Source organism: Primulina eburnea, chromosome 13 (assembly GCF_022965805.1).
Source record: "Primulina eburnea isolate SZY01 chromosome 13, ASM2296580v1, whole genome shotgun sequence".
In the NCBI taxonomy this organism is placed as follows: Eukaryota; Viridiplantae; Streptophyta; class Magnoliopsida; order Lamiales; family Gesneriaceae; genus Primulina; species Primulina eburnea.
In genome coordinates this window covers 8,265,450-8,283,383 of record NC_133113.1, presented here as the reverse complement: position 1 = coordinate 8,283,383, position 17,934 = coordinate 8,265,450, and the positions used below count along the sequence as shown (strand labels likewise).

At 39.6% G+C, this 17,934-nt stretch overlaps 1 long non-coding RNA gene across 1 annotated transcript; it reads left to right on the top strand.

Annotated features, from left to right (window-relative positions):
• The first annotated feature begins 6,824 nt into the window (after positions 1-6,824).
• LOC140809571 (uncharacterized) lies at positions 6,825-8,550 on the top strand. The gene is made up of 3 exons (XR_012113131.1): positions 6,825-7,809; positions 7,912-7,944; positions 8,426-8,550. It is a non-coding gene; the product is annotated as an uncharacterized lncRNA (long non-coding RNA).
• Positions 8,551-17,934: the final 9,384 nt, after the last annotated feature.

Sequence of the window (17,934 nt, the reverse complement as noted above, 5' to 3'; positions counted from 1 at the left end):
TCTCAAGAGAAGATTTTGATGACTGGAAAATAAAAATGCAGGCTCACTTAGCTGCACAAGACGATGATATGTGGTTTTTCATAACAGACAGACCCATGAAGATTCTGAAAGCAAACACATCAATAGCTATAACTGAAGGGGCACCACAGAGAATTCAGAAGCCCAGAGAAGAGTGGACAACTGAGGATAAGAGAAAAGCCAATCTTGACAACGTGGCCATAGATACTCTATACAAAACATTGGATAAAGCAACCTTCAACAAAATAAAGATGTGCAAAACAGCAAAAGAAATTTGGGAGAAGTTGATCCAGTTGTATGAAGGAAACGACCAAACAAAAGAAAATAAACTATCTGTTGCTGTCCAGAAATTCGACAATATCAAAATGAAGGTTGGAGAGTCAATGAATGAGTATGATGAAAGAGTGAGCAGTATTGTAAATGAATTAACTGCACTCGGAAAAGTGCATACTAACAAAGAAGTTGCATTGAAAGTAATGAGAGGTCTTCCAAAGGAATGGGACGTCAAAACAATGGCTATGAGAGAATCAAAAGACTTGAATCAGATCGAAATTAATGAACTGTTCGCTGACTTAAAAGCTTATGAATTTGAATTGCAGAACAGAGAAGGAGAACCATCTACTCCCACAACTACAACTGCCTTAGCAGCTGTCAGAACTGAATCAAACAGTTCAACTGAGAAATCTGCTGATCAATTAAGCAGTGATGCAATGTCATTATTCATCAAAAAGTTCGGGAGGTTCATGAGAAAGAACCATGGAAACTTTCAGAAGAAATACCAGAAAAACAATCCAAAAGAAGAAACAAATGCTTGCTACAATTGTGGCAAAACATGTCATTACATTGCAGACTGTCCTAAACCTAAAAAGGACAGTCAAGGATCAACTGACAGAAGAAAGAAACCATATGATCATAAAAGAAGGCCCAGAGAAGATAAGAAAACCTACAGAAAGAAACACGAAGTTCTACTAGCTGAAGAAAGCAAATCCAGATGGGCAGAAACTGATAGTGATGAATCAAAACCAGAAAGTTCATATAGCTCAAGTGATGAAGAGGAAGTCAAATACCTAATGGCAAATCATACTGAAGCAGAATCGACAAGTCACCAGGTATTTGATGTTAGTTCAATTGACTTTACAAGAGAAGAACTCATCTTGACATTGCATGATATGGTAAATGAGTACCAAAAACTTGCATCATCATTTGAGGAAATGAAATCAAAGCAAAATGATCCCATAGACAACAAAACCAAAACTGATGAGTCAGTTGATGTGTTGAGTCTAAGAAGGGAAATTGCTGAAATGAAAGAAGAAATAAAGAAAGATCAGTCATTGATCCAGAAATTGATCCTTGAAAATTCAAACCAGACTGAACTCATTCAATCCTGGAATAAGTCTTCTACTGCATTAAATGAAATGCATAACTCACAAAAATCAGTTTGTGACAAAACTGGTTTAGGATTCAGTAATCAAGGAGAAACGTTTTCAAATGATACACAACCATTGTTGACAGCAAACAAAGGAAAGTACATTCAATTTGTCAGATCAACAGTAGATCAAGAAAAATTTGAGCCTAGCAAAATGAATAAACAATCCATTGAGAATATGTATAAGGGCAAAAGACATGGAGTTGGTTACAGTCCAAAAATCTCTACTGACTCAGTAGGTCAGTCATTAAAAATGTTTGGAAGGAATCGTTCAAATAACTACTCGAATTATCACAACTGCAAACCAGTTCAGAAAAGATACAGACTAAACAATCAGTCGAACCAAATCAAAATGCATAATGTGTCATCTATACAACACACATCTAACACGCAGAAGCCAAGAAAAACAATGTGGAACACAGCTACTGGAAAGACAGTTAGACTAATCCAAGTATGGATTCCAAAGGGACTAATAAATCGTGGACCCAAATAGATATGGGTACCAAATCATATTATGTATGTGCTTGCAGGTAACAGGAGCAGATAGAAATTCAATATGGTATTTGGACAGCGGTTGCTCACGACATATGACAGGAGATGCAAATGTGCTATCTCAACTGACCAAATATAGTGGTCCAAACATCAGCTTCGGAGATAATTCCAAAGGTAAAACCGTGGGTAAGGGTAAGATTATCCATGGTAACTTTACTATTAAAGATGTTTTATTGGTAGAAAATCTAAAGTATAACTTGATTAGTATAAGTCAATTATGCGACAATGGATTTCTAGTACAGTTTGATAAAAACTCATGCTCAGTTAAAACATCAACTTATGAAATCATACTAACTGGCAAACGATGTGGAAACACATATAAAGTCAGTTGGAATGAACAGCCTCATGCACCAGTCTGCTTCATTGCTTCAAATTCATCTCAAAACTGGTTGTGGCATAAAAGGTTAAATCATTTGAACTTTAAATCCATTGCTTATCTGAGTAAACATGAACTTGTAACTGGTCTGCCCAAAATAAATTTTTCAAAAGAAAAACTTTGCTCTGCATGTCAATATGGAAAACAAGTACGATCTTCTTTAAAAAACAAGGGCTGTAGATCTTCATCCCGATGCTTAGAACTATTGCACATGGATCTCTTCGGTCCAATTCCAGTCATGAGCTTAGGGGGAATGAAATACACCCTGGTGGTCGTAGATGACTTTTCAAGATTTACTTGGGTTATCTTTCTCAAATCCAAAGACCATACGGCTGCACAACTGATTAAACTTTTCAAAAGACTTTTAAATGAAAAATCAGTTGGGATTGATCGAATCAGATCTGATCGAGGAACTGAATTCATCAATCAAACACTTTCAAATTTTCTAGAAAATGCTGGAATCAATCATGAGCTCTCAGCAGCAAGAACTCCTCAGCAAAACGGTGTAGCTGAGAGAAGAAATCGGACCCTAAAGGAAGCTGCTAGAACAATGCTTGCTGATTCTGGGATTTCTCAAAGATTTTGGGCAGAGGTAGTAAACACTGCGTGCTATACTCAGAACAGATCGATGATTAAAAAGAATCATATAAAAACATCATATGAGATCTGGCATGGAAGAAAAAGTATAATCACCTATTTTAAAATATTTGGCTGTAGATGCTTCATTCATGATAATGGTAAAAATTATTTAAAGACATTTGATGCAAAATCTGCAGAAGGAATTTTCCTTGGATATTCATCAGTTAGTATAGCTTATAGAGTCTTTAATAAGAAAACTTTAAATGTTGAAGAATCTACGCATGTTAATTTTGATGAACATGAACTAACTGACAAGCCAACTGATCAAGTTGAGCTAGCTGATCGATTGACATATATTAGCTTGGATGATGATGATAGAGATGAAAGTCATAACAATCAAGACATCTTCCAAACACCAGAACCAGAGATTTTAGACCAATTAAATGAGCATGAAGTCAATGACAACAATCAGTTATTAAAGGAAACTGATAGCATTCAAATACCAGTTGGTGAGACATCAACTGAAGCTGAAAATCACACTCAAATGCCAACTGAAGAAGTTGCAGATGCAACAAATACAGAATACAGATGGAGAAAATCACATCCACAGAAATATTTAAGTGCTTTCGCACCTCTTTCAGCTGGGCCATCCGCTTGAAAGTGGTAACCCTCCCAGAATTGTACAGAGGCTCCAGCTCCTGTAACTCTTCCCAATATGGAAGACTGGCATAAAAAACCTTGTCTTCTATGGCAACTTTTTCAGCTTCAAGCGAAAATGGAGAAACGTTTGAACTGCCTACTCCTTCCATTTTTTCCTTCTGATACTTGTAACTAACTCCTCTACTTTTATTTATAGGTCAAGACGAGGAAAATGAAAAGACACTTCCTTAAATGATGATTACACTACTAAGTCTCAAGATTGTCTTAATTAATCAGCATTATTTTATTTTAACGCATATGTTTAGGGGGAATGGTGGTTTAAGAGGTTAACTGAGAAGACAGTTGTTAGTGTATTCTCAACTGAAAAGACTCAGCTTCACTAACTGATCGATCAGTTGACAATTTCACTAATCTTCTCATATAAGTTATGTAGTGACCCGTTCCAGAATCACCTACTAATCAAGAGCTAAGCATGCAATTAACTTAATTAACAACAATCAGAGATAACAGCGGAAAAAGTCAACAACTACAAATATACAACCTAACTGAAGTCCAGAATAACTCAGAATAAAATATATTCAGTACAACCATATCGAATCTAAAATAGTACTGAAAAACTAAACCAACCAGTTCTCACTGTCCTCCTCCTGCTCCTCTCGAGCCGTCCACCCTGAAGCCTGCCCCGTGGGAATGGGGTGTCCAAGAATAAACAAAACCGAGGACGTGAGCGATAAGAACGCCCAGTACAAAAGTATGAGTATACAGACCTATATGAAATGCACATGCTATGATCATGATACCGGGGTAGTCAAGAAACAGGAGTCACAAAGGATCTCAATCAATGCTCAGTCTAGAGGCGCCAAGTGGATAGTGCCGCGCGGTCCAACCTCTGGGTCACTGCATCCACTAAAAGACAGACGTGGACCTAAAATGTCCTGGACCACCGAAGCCCTCCCGACCCGTCGGCCACTGTGTACTCTCGGTGTCCAATGCGTCCACAAGACAGGGCTGAGCGGCCCCAAGATATAGCTTATCTCGAAAGAGATACAGCTCAACAGTAAAGGCTATCTCGAAGGAGATATGGCTCAACGTGCAATGCAACATGCATCATAAAACGTGACATAATAACATGCATCATATGACATATAACAATGCAGCAAGTAATCATGCAACACATATATGAATGTATACTCAACCAGGATATCTCGGATAGTACTTCCGTACCTCTATCACTGCAATCCTAATCCACTGGAACAACCAGACAACAGGTCTAATCCAAGCCTATTCATCAAGTGAAAACCATCACTAAAACTTAACTACCAGACTTAACTAGAGAATCCTGAGATAAATACTGATATAATTCCAAACCTTCGTCCGTCGCTAGCCTGCTGATGTCGCTAGCTCCCAACTAGAGCACAGCTCCGCTACAAGACCAGCAGCTCCCCGCTAGTGCCCGAACCTCGGAAAAAGACTAGAACCTATCAGAAACGACTGAAATGCTAAGAAACTCTCTGAATTGGCGAGTCACAAATGAGAAATCCGAGCACTATTTATAGGCCATGTTCGGATCGTCCGAACCCTCTTCGGAACGTCCGAACTCTTACGTGTCCATCGGCTCTTGACAGCTCATGATCGGATCCTCCGATCATACACTTCGGACCGTCCGAACGTCTACGTGTCGATCAACTCTTGACACCTCATATTCGGATCCACCGAACTTACTTCGGATCGTCCGAACGCTTCGGTGCTTCCGAACCATCTTCGGTCCGTCCGATCAAGATTAATCACCATTAGTCCGTTAATTACCCAATTTGGAATTCGGGCTACTACATTCTCCCCCCCTTAAAAAGATTTCGTCCTCGAAATCAGGCTTAGAGAATGAACAAAACAAAATAACAACATACATACATCCATAGAATCAACTCAAAAGAGTTCTGGATACTCTGAACGCATACAATTCTCTAACTCCCAAGTGGCTTCTTCAGTGCCTCGACGCTGCCACTGCACTAAGACAAGAGAAATGATCTTATTTCTCAATACTTTGTCTTTCCGGCTTAAAATCCGAACCGGTCTTTCCACATAAGACAAGTTAGTATCAAGCTGAACTTCTGAAGGATGCAATACATGCGATCAAAACTATATTCCCGACTATACGGAATGAAATGTGCTGACTTAGTCAGTCGGTCCACAACAACCCAAATTGCATCACAATTCTTAGAAGACATCGGCAAGTGGGTGACAAAATCCATCGTTACATGCTCCCACTTCCACTCAGGGATAGGAAGATTCTGAAGTAATCCTCCTGGTCGTCGATGTTCAGCTTTCACTTGCTGACAAACTAAACACTTGGCTACAAACTGGTAAACACTTCGCTTCATACCTTTCCATCAAAACTTGGTTTTCAAATTCTTATACATTTTCATGCTTCCAGGGTGGATACTCAACTTACTCCTTGAGATAAAATCTCGTCTCTCAATTTAGAATCTTCTGGAACTACGATTCTTCCTGACAGACACAAGGTTCCATCTGTTGGGAATGCAAAACCAGATGTGTTGTCTCCGTTAGCTAACCTTGCTAACTGTTGTTTCAACTCTTTCATCTCTGTTGGTGCCAAACTTCATTAAATCCATAATGTTGACACGGTTCCTACGTCTCCTTTCATCATGATCTCGGTGACGTCTTCCGTCACTATCTCTACAACGATGTTCTCGGCCAGCCTCATCGTTGCCATAACGGCCACGTCCCACACTACCGTGACTGCTTCCATCTCCTGATATCTGAAAGGAAACTAAAATCAACTCCTAAATCCTCAAAACAGAATTACTAATGTCCCAAAAATCTTTGCATGCTCTGATACCATAAATGTAGTGACCCGTTCCAGAATCACCTACTAATCAAGAGCTAAGCATGCAATTAACTTAATTAACAACAATCAGAGATAACAGCGGAAAAAGTCAACAACTACAAATATACAACCTAACTGAAGTCCAGAATAACTCAGAATAAAATATATTCAGTACAACCATATCGAATCTAAAATAGTACTGAAAAACTAAACCAACCAGTTCTCACTGTCCTCCTCCTGCTCCTCTCGAGCCGTCCACCCTGAAGCCTGCCCCGTGGGAATGGGGTGTCCAAGAATAAACAAAACCGAGGACGTGAGCGATAAGAACGCCCAGTACAAAAGTATGAGTATACAGACCTATATGAATTAGTGCAGCAAGCGATTGATGTAGTGGAATTGATCAAGAAGAGGATTAAGACTGCACAAGATCGTCAATCGAGTTATGCGAATACCAAGCGTAGACCTCTACAGTTTCAGTCAGGGGAAAAAGTTTTCCTTAAAGTTTCACCGTTCCGCAGGGTGATGAGATTTGGACTCAAGGGAAAATTAGCCCCAAGATTCATCGGACCTTTTGAGATCTTGGAATGTGTTGGAAATTTGGCGTATCGATTGGCTTTTCCGCCGTATCTGTCCAGCATTCATAATGTTTTTCATGTATCGTTGCTACGACGGTATGTAGCAGATGAATCGCACGTTATTAGTCCGACAGATGTTCAACTTGAAGAAGACTTGACTTATGTTGAGCAGCCGCTTTTAATCCTGGGCAGGAAAGAGAAAAAGCTCAGAAACAAGACCATTCCACTTGTTCTAGTGCAATGGCAACGCCGAGGTACTGCAGAAGCGACTTGGGAGTTAGAGAGTCGTATGCGCTCAGAGTATCCTCATTTGTTTTGAGTTGTATTTATTCAGTTGTATTGTACTTCAGTTTCGATTTCGAGGACGAAATCTTTGTAAGGAGGGGAGGATGTAATGACCCGAATTCTTATTTTGAATGAAAGATTAATTAAGAGATAATTAATGAGTTGTTAATTAAGTTTTATTAAAGAATGGATAATCCGATCTACCTCAGATTTCATTATCTCGAGAAATCTAATTAGACCAATGAGATTCTGACACGTGGCGGATAAGATTGGTTCGGATTTCTGAAATAGTGCGGATGCAGCCTTTAAATAGAAGCCGATTCTTTTGTTTCCTTCACCGCATTTCTTCAGAGAGAGTTCTAGTTATCCTTTAGGTTTTCTAGCCAGTTTCTTGGGCACTTTGGTGTCGGGAAGTTTCGGAGCTAGTATCGACTCGAGGAGGGGTCGGTGAACTGAGATCGAGACATCATCAGCGGGCTGACGACGGACGCAGGTATAACCCTAAATCCTTAGATAGTGGTTTAAGGATCGTTAGGGAGCTTGTAGCATGTTTGATCTGGTTTGTTAGTGATTTTATCATGTTGGTTTTGTCTAGGTTCAGAGATTTCTGTCAGATTGTTTTAGTGAGGTACGTGATGTACTGACTGAGATATCCAAGCGTAGTATACACACTTATATGCTGCATATTTATCTGTTGCATGATACATGTTTTACTGCTTTGGCATATTATGCATGACATATCATGTTGAGCCTGATATCGTTTGAGATATACCTCGTTTGTTGGGGCCGCTCAGCCCTATTCTGTATTGTGGACGATGGGGCATCGAGAGCTACAGTGTCCGACGGGACCCGCGGGCTCTGATGACCTGGACATTGCAGGTCCACGTCTTGATGATGAGTGTGGGAGCCAAAACATGCCTAGGGCAGATCAGAGACTACACACTCAGGCGCCTCTAGACTGAGCATGAGATTCTTGACTTGATCCCTGATATCCGAGCATATTGCATTTTGCATGCATCATATCAGTTTGTATACTCGTACATTCTCGTATTGGGCGATTGTCGCTCACGTCCTTGTTTTCATCTTGGGCACCCCATTCCACGGGGCAGGTCTTAGGTTGGACGGTTCGGACGACCAGGGCAGTGGCTAGAGCAGTTGGGTTTCAGTGGTGATCCAGTGGAGGTTTCCTGTGGTTTACCGTATTTTCGTTCAGGGTTATTTTTTGTTATGGTTGTATTATGTTTAAGATTGCTGTTATCGTTTTGTTTTGGTTTGGGTTGTAAGATGATTAAGTATTTGGTTTCCGCTGTGTTTATTGTTGTTATTAAGTTTAATGTTGTATGTTATTAGTCTGTTTAGTAGTGGCTCGGGTAAGGGCGCTACATTTGGTAAATGTAGTGACCCGTTCCAGAATCACCTACTAATCAAGAGCTAAGCATGCAATTAACTTAATTAACAACAATCAGAGATAACAGCGGAAAAAGTCAACAACTACAAATATACAACCTAACTGAAGTCCAGAATAACTCAGAATAAAATATATTCAGTACAACCATATCGAATCTAAAATAGTACTGAAAAACTAAACCAACCAGTTCTCACTGTCCTCCTCCTGCTCCTCTCGAGCCGTCCACCCTGAAGCCTGCCCCGTGGGAATGGGGTGTCCAAGAATAAACAAAACCGAGGACGTGAGCGATAAGAACGCCCAGTACAAAAGTATGAGTATACAGACCTATATGAAATGCACATGCTATGATCATGATACCGGGGTAGTCAAGAAACAGGAGTCACAAAGGATCTCAATCAATGCTCAGTCTAGAGGCGCCAAGTGGATAGTGCCGCGCGGTCCAACCTCTGGGTCACTGCATCCACTAAAAGACAGACGTGGACCTAAAATGTCCTGGACCACCGAAGCCCTCCCGACCCGTCGGCCACTGTGTACTCTCGGTGTCCAATGCGTCCACAAGACAGGGCTGAGCGGCCCCAAGATATAGCTTATCTCGAAAGAGATACAGCTCAACAGTAAAGGCTATCTCGAAGGAGATATGGCTCAACGTGCAATGCAACATGCATCATAAAACGTGACATAATAACATGCATCATATGACATATAACAATGCAGCAAGTAATCATGCAACACATATATGAATGTATACTCAACCAGGATATCTCGGATAGTACTTCCGTACCTCTATCACTGCAATCCTAATCCACTGGAACAACCAGACAACAGGTCTAATCCAAGCCTATTCATCAAGTGAAAACCATCACTAAAACTTAACTACCAGACTTAACTAGAGAATCCTGAGATAAATACTGATATAATTCCAAACCTTCGTCCGTCGCTAGCCTGCTGATGTCGCTAGCTCCCAACTAGAGCACAGCTCCGCTACAAGACCAGCAGCTCCCCGCTAGTGCCCGAACCTCGGAAAAAGACTAGAACCTATCAGAAACGACTGAAATGCTAAGAAACTCTCTGAATTGGCGAGTCACAAATGAGAAATCCGAGCACTATTTATAGGCCATGTTCGGATCGTCCGAACCCTCTTCGGAACGTCCGAACTCTTACGTGTCCATCGGCTCTTGACAGCTCATGATCGGATCCTCCGATCATACACTTCGGACCGTCCGAACGTCTACGTGTCGATCAACTCTTGACACCTCATATTCGGATCCACCGAACTTACTTCGGATCGTCCGAACGCTTCGGTGCTTCCGAACCATCTTCGGTCCGTCCGATCAAGATTAATCACCATTAGTCCGTTAATTACCCAATTTGGAATTCGGGCTACTACAAGTTAATTAATTAAATCTATTATATTCCAAATCAAAAGACGTGACTGTCTGCCAAATAATGATGAATTTCAGATTATAACGTGGACACATTTTTAACCGTTCAAAATTGTACACACGCTTACAGCACACGTACACACATTTCTTATTCAAAATTTTTCCTGGACTGACACGTGTCTAATAATTCAAACAGTCACAAACAAAAGTATTTTACCCGCTTTGATTCAGTTCGTCTTCCTTACATTCACGATTATTCTCTATTCTCAAAGCAAATCTATAATTTTTATCTCTAACAGGAAATCACTCAGCTATCAATGGCAACTCAAATTCCTGCTCATATATTGAATGCACTGGTCATTGATTTTGACTCCGTTCTATCGATTCAAGAAATAGATATTAAGGATGTATTTCTAAAGCTTGAATCAGCAGGTCTCAGGAAGTTCTTAGGACAATCTTCCCAGAAGATATATCTCAAAGAAGTCAACGAATTCTACAGAAAAGGATTTATCACTAATAATGACACTATATCTGTAACTATCAACGATCAGTTGTTACGTCTTTCTGAGGAATCTTTCGGAGAAATCTTTTCTCTACCAACTGATGGTTATGTGAATTTTTCTGAAGTGAAAACTCAGGACATTGAATAAATGAAATCCCGACTATCTGCTGATGGACAAAAAATCAAGGTTTCCGATCCAAAGAAGGAACTGAAACCAGAAATTCAGTTGCTAGCTGATATCGTAGCAAAGGGAATATTAGCAAAAGCCGGTTCTTACGCTGCTCTTACACTCGAAAAATTCCAGGTACTCTCACCTGATGAACCAGTTACCAAAGCCGTGACAACAGCTAAAGTTAAAGCCCCATTAACCCTTGTGAATCACCCTACCATCTTGCCAAGGGCCAGATCTAAAGGCATAATATTAAGAGAACCAGTGCAATCAACACACTCAGGGATGGATCTTCCTCACATTCTTTCAACTGATAAAGGAAAAGGACAGCTAGTTGAAGAATCCCGGCCATCCAATGTGATTCAAACACACATTGACCTTGTTTGGGAACAAGTCAATGTCTTTGCCACATCACAATTAAAATCTTTTGACCGTTGGAAAAGCTTCAGAACAGAAATCTTTTCTAAAGAACTAAAGCATAGATCTCAACTGAAAAAGTTCATCAAATTAGAAGCAATTGTGATGAAAGTAGTCAAAGCTGCTACCATTTCACAGGCATTAGAAAGGCAGAAATACTTCTTTGATCAAATTCGCGCCAAAAAGTTAGCAAAAATGGTAGCACAGCTGAAGTCCAACTACCATCCAACAAGTCCAACCGCATACAATGATAGAGTTGTGTTCACTCAACTGGACGCAGATCTTAGTAGCCTCCAAAGGGAAATAAGATTTTGGGAAGAAGATCAGGAACTGGTTATTCATGAAAAACTTTTCAACTCAAATCCTGGAAAAGATTCATCATTCTCTACACAGAAAGAACTATTTCCACCACAGTCAACTGAAAACACAGTTCAGGAAATTCCTCAATCTTCTCAGCAAGAACAACAGTTATACTCTGAAGAAGAACTATATTTGGCAAACATCGATGAAATCATTCAAGCCGTTGCATTAGAAGCTCAGTATGACCCAGTTGCTCAGTCAGCTGAACAATTAGAGCAAGATATTAAAATATCATCTGAAGCTCCAACTGAGTCACTCATTGATGAAAAAGTTATATCTGCTCAAACTGAAGACCCAACTGAAGAACCAATCCAAAATTCAGAAAAAGAGATAACTGCATCAGAAAAAGCTCAAACTGAAGTACCTGTTCAGTCATAAATTTCTGCTGAACAAGATACTCAAACTGACGAACAAGAAAAACCATCAGACCCAGAAACTGCTGAACATAAAGAAAGTCAGTTGCTCACTCAATCAAAAGAGAAAGAACAAAGTCCAGTTAATCTTCCACAGGAAGCCTCTATGCATGAACCATCCATCTCCATCATTCAGGCAAACTGACCATTCTTTGATCAAATTCAAGAAAAAATTCCAACTCTATCTACGATTGGAACAATGGAAACTAATCAAGAATTAGTTCTTTTTGGCCAACCATCAAAGCATTCAGATACACCCAACCAGCAACCATCAATTCAATCTACAGAAATGGATAATGTTCTTGAAGAAATTCAGAATATACAGTACATCATGCAGCAGATGATAACTGACATCAAGAAAATTCAACACGAACAGCTGACGCATACTGTCAAATTAGATTCTTCGATTGAATTTGACTCAGCAAAATTAAAAAGTCTTCAAGCCAACATGGACTCTCTTAGCAAGACTGTTCAAGGAATGAAGCAAGGGCTAATTGGATCATTCTTTACAACTCAGAATATAATCAGTCAGAGAGTTGAGCGATTGGAAACCTCTGTTTCTAATCAAATCACATCGCTACAAACCTCCTTCACAACTGTCGCCTCAAGTATCTCAGCAGACGTAAAACTATTATCCATTGACGTTCGAAAGTTATCAGACCAAATGGAAATGTTTGACAAAAAGGGGGAAGGACAAAGCAACTGAAGAAGATCTAATCGAATTACTCTCAGATTTTATGTTATCTACAAGGAATCCAGACATTATATTTTCAGTTTCTATGTTATCTACAAGGAATCCAGATATTATATTTTCAGTTTTTATGTTATCTACAAGAAACCCAGTTATTTTATAATTCATCTGCATAGTCTACAAAGAGCTCAGCTATCCGATCTTAAATCACTTGGTTTTGTCAAACACCATAAAGGGGGAAATTGTTGGAAACAAGATTCTGGAGTTTGATAAAACGTAAATCAATCAATTAACAAAATATGAATCAACTGATGTGCACAAGCATATTCGGCAACTGAAGACAGTTGACACAATGATACGAAGTAAAATGATCAGTTGAAAGTGATCAGTTAAAAACAGAATGTCTTAAAAGCTTCTCAATTGAAGACATCTCGGGAAAGACCAAAGGAGACAAACGAATTACAAGAGTGTCGCACCTCGATCACTACAGCATAGAACAATGTGTTTCGGCTATTGCATTTAAGACGCCGTATCACAATCAATGAAGAGAACACTGCCCAAGGAATGATGAAGAAGCAATCAACGAATACTAGAATTCAAATGCATATCAAAGTTACCGTTGAAAAAGAAGTATAAATATAACTGAAGAACAGCAGATGAACATGTCATAATCATTCAATCATAAGCTTGTTGTTACTCTATCAAAATCTCAGCTCACTCTCATTTGAATTACTCGTAGCAATCAAGGCTACAATCTGAGCTTATTAGCACTCTCTAAAAAGTTGTTAGACTCAATTGTGCAAATATCAGTTACGTACTGAAAACATTGTGTATAACTAAGAGTTTCAGTTTTGGCAGTTGTAAGTCCAAACTGAAGTGGGTCTGTACAAGTGTTGTATTTGATCAAAGTCTTTTAGTGAATATCATATCCTTGTGATAGAAGGGGTGATGTAGGAGTAATTAAATTCTCCGAACATCCAGAAACAACTCTTGCATTTTTATTTCAGTTTTGTATTCTATCTTTCAGTCAGTTACTTTCTGCAACTACTCCAGTTTAACTGATTGTTATTGACCAACAAGATTCCGAGTTTCAGTTTGTCACTAAACTGAACTCAAATATTCTTAAAGAACAATTTTAAGTGTGAGTGTTTATTCAACCCCCCCTTCTAAACACACTTAGTGTGATAACCGATCCTATCAAAAACAAATAATTAATCTAATCACCGGATTAAGGAAAATATCAAGGAGAGAAAATATCTATAGAAATGATTTCACTAAGTTTCCATGATAATTATTCCCAGTTAAATTTATATTCATGAATTCCATTTATTTAATGGCCAAGAACACTTAATTGTTTTATTCTCCTTTTCCCAAGTGACGAATAAACTGTATCAATCAAACTTCGATTTTAATATTCCTAATTAAAATCTAAGTTTCATGGATAAATGCAAACAATGTTCTTACCTAAGCCTCGCTAAAGTTATACGCCTTTCGAACGCTATAAACATTCACTGATGTGTCCCTAATGATCTATAATCCTAGTCTCCCTCCCGAGTTATAGAATTAATCAAACAACAAACAATTTATAGCCAGTAAATTGCAGTGAAATAAACAAAGAGAACACAATTAAACAAGAGCGGAATTCAATCAAATAAACCAATGCGTCAAATCATCGTATCCACAAAGTTACGTCATTCTCTAGACTAGAAAATTAGTTCATGACGAAATCTAAATTAAAACAATGCAAGTTCAAAGTTTAAGACATCGAAATGCGAGAAAATGTAAACACGAAAGAACGGATAACAAATCCGAAATGTCGTCTCTGTCCCCAGATTTGTCGTTCTTTGTATTTGTAATCGATCTTCTCGCGCCTGGTCTTCGTCTCGTGTTATATCCGACTCTCCTCCTTCTCTTTTCTCCAAAAAACAGCCTTTTTTCTGAACCATTGTCTTTCTTTTATTCTCCCGTCCGGGCCGTAAGTCGAAGCCCATTTAGTCTTGTTTCGCCGCCATTAGCGCCGCGGCGCCTAGGCGCCCGTCGTTCGTGAGCATTAGTGCCGCGGCGCTTGTCCTTAGCGCCTAAGCGCTTATCTCTCGGAATTGAGGCGCCGCGGCGCTGCTTGGGCAGCGCCTAGGCGCTCTTCTCTCGGCATGCTAGCGTTGCGGCGCTCATCTTGTAGCGCTGCGGCGCTCATCTTTCGCACATTGTGGCGCTGCAGCGCATTTTGTGGCACTGCGGCTCTGAGTCTTTCCTTGTTTTACGTTTAAAAACGTCCCATAGTTGTATATCCCCTTCACTACACAAAAACAACAAAAACCAAGCATAAATCTGTTTAAAACCAGCATAGATCAGATGGATTAACATATAAATTAAGTGCAATTTTTTCACTTATCAAACCCCCCAAACTTGAACTTTTGCTAGTCCCGAGCAAAATAAAAACTTAAGCAAGAAAGTAATGCTGACAACTATAGTCATGGATATGCAAAAAGTGACGGTGGCCTCAGATTTATTTATTTTCATGTGATTCGTATTTACTCGAGAGTCACGTGCGTGTGTGATGTGTCAATGTTTATTTACCTTATCGAATGCACAAAGAGATTCACAATGCCAAATCGCCTTATAAACTTAAGAAGTCCTCAGTTCGGTGCAACTTACACTTCATTAAAATACACATCTACTTACACAGATCAAAAAAGACTTTATTGGTGATTGTTTGGCTCAAAAGATAATCATCACAAGTATACCAAAGCTGAAGTCACACAATGAGATGCTTGCATGCAAATGATTAAAGTCTATACTCGTTAACCATGTTTATCAAGAATCCATAAGCTTGACTTGAACAAATTTTCTCCACTAGTATATTGGATAAATGTGACAAGGTTAATAGGTCTTGTAAGCTTGTAACGTTAGGCTACGGCTCATGGGTACAATAAAGGTATGGAGATCAAAATTTGAGAGAAATATTTGACTTAATCAATTTCACTCATTTTCATTTTCTTTTCACTCACCATCTACTTATTGTTTTCCTCTCATTCATATCATTCATTTCCCATGTAGGTTCTTTTTTCATTCTTTTCATTGTTTGCCTCTTTTTTTTTTTTTTGAACTCCTTTCTGAACATTCAATTTTCTCTTTTTCTTTTCAAGGAGTATTTGAATCATTCCAACGTCGCCAATGAACTTATTTCTCTCAAAATTTAGGTAAGACAATAAGTGTATAAGTTTCATTAGGTAGTTATTGTGGGTGTAGAATAGATACAAGTGGGGGCTAATTGTGTGTCAATTACACACACCACTTGATTTTTAGTAGGCTAAAAATGGACACTAGGGATATTTTATTTTCGTTTGGTAGGCTTGAAGGCTCAAAACGGCTCGAAAGATCGCCTAAATCATTCATATGTCACATATTATTCGTATTTCGCCTTGAAAAGTGTTCAAAAAAGTTCTAGACTTCCGTCAATCCATTAGTCAACTCATATTAACCAGTCACATGTAATTTTCAATCAAAATGATATATGCGATAGGCACACAAAGAAAAGTCAAGCATCTCAATCTACTCGAGGCTCAATGGACAAACAATTGATAATGAAGAAAGAAGACAGGCCCAAAGATATTGGGAAAAATTGCCTAGATCATTGTTGTGTTCGCAAAAGTGTCCGTCAATGTCATGCGAGAATTACTAAAAATCAGATTTCTCTCGTTTAATTAGCATCACAGGCACGCAAGTTGTCTCTTAGCACCGATAATATCAACAAACATGACAGTGCATTAAAATGTGACTCCCAAGTAATCACGAATACATTCATGCTGCAGACTCACGATTTTATATTCATCATCGGCCTCACGATAGCTAATCCATGACTAGTCCTAACAATTCTAACATGCAATGAAATAGATAAACGAGTTTTTTTTAAATGAAAGACCAGACTCTACTGTGCAGGTGATATGCAATTCATAGAATAAAAGGTAAAACAGAGTGAACGATTGTGAACGACCCCCCCCCACCACCAAACTTAAGTATGTGCAGTAATAAGGCAAGAAAAATATGGGAAAACGTACTTCATACAACATGTTTCAGGAATCGCTGTCCTTTCCTGATAGCTTAGGCTCCTCCTCATCATCGTCAGGTCCATGTCCAAATGTAGGTGGTGGTGGGAATGACTCACCAGATGGAGTAGTAGCAGGGTAATGCTGCGCAAGCACTCGATGATAATCATACACGTACTCCTGGTGCTCGCGCGTCATCCTTAATAATCTATCCAGCTTACGATCTACTTCATCAAGACGAGGGCTGTCGGTCTGTGCACGTGAATGCTGTGGGGCGGGCTGTGTTGGTGCACCACTGCCTGAAGCTTCTCCTGAACCACGAATAACCATTTGTCTTCTCCTATCCCTCGGGAGAGGTCCAGTCTGTGATATATCGCCTTTTGTGTGCAGTAATGTCTCATTAGCATCCCAAATGGCCCCCGCTGCATGACAAAGGTCGGTGATAATCGATGCATGGGGCATGCTAACAGTGGATGTACCCCTAGCCGCCTGCAGAATAGATGTCATAATCACTCGGCCCGTGTCCATTGTCCTGTATGTGAGGATACAAAAGACCAATGATGCTTTCGTCTTCGTCACGTCAGACACATGCCCAGATGGCATCAACCGTGAGGCCACAAAGTGATACCAGTTGTAGGCCTCCCTTCTCATCGACGTCGCTGGGAATGTGATCGGGGCTCGTTGATTGTTTAGTTTCCAAACTGTACCAGGTTCACAAAGTATGTTTATGACCATCTCGTAGAGGTATGGTTCTCTCATGAACAGTGTGTACCCGTCTGTCTCATAATCTGGCATCGAATACAGCGAATTGATCGTTGTGCTGTCGAAGGCAACCATCCGCCCTCGAATCCTCAAGTGAAAATTCTTATGCTTAACTTTCAGATTCGCATAAAATTCCCTCACAGGGGACATCACAGCATTAGCCGGGGGCTTAAAAAATTTGCCTCAATTCATTGCTCGAGCACGAGTCAATGTAGCACAATTTGGGTGGCTCTGATCCATGTCACGCTCTCTCTGCATGTTTTTCTCTAATAGCTTCATATAATTCTCGGCGGAAACTGCATCCCAGAACCTTCGTCTATCAACACGGACAGTAGACGACTCACCCTCGCCAGATGGGCCCTGTTTACTCTTCTTTTTCTTCGGAGGCATGATTCAATTCAAATAATACCTATAATTTAGATCACTTGTCCCCAATAACAATCAATCCAGAAATGAAAGTTCCAAAAA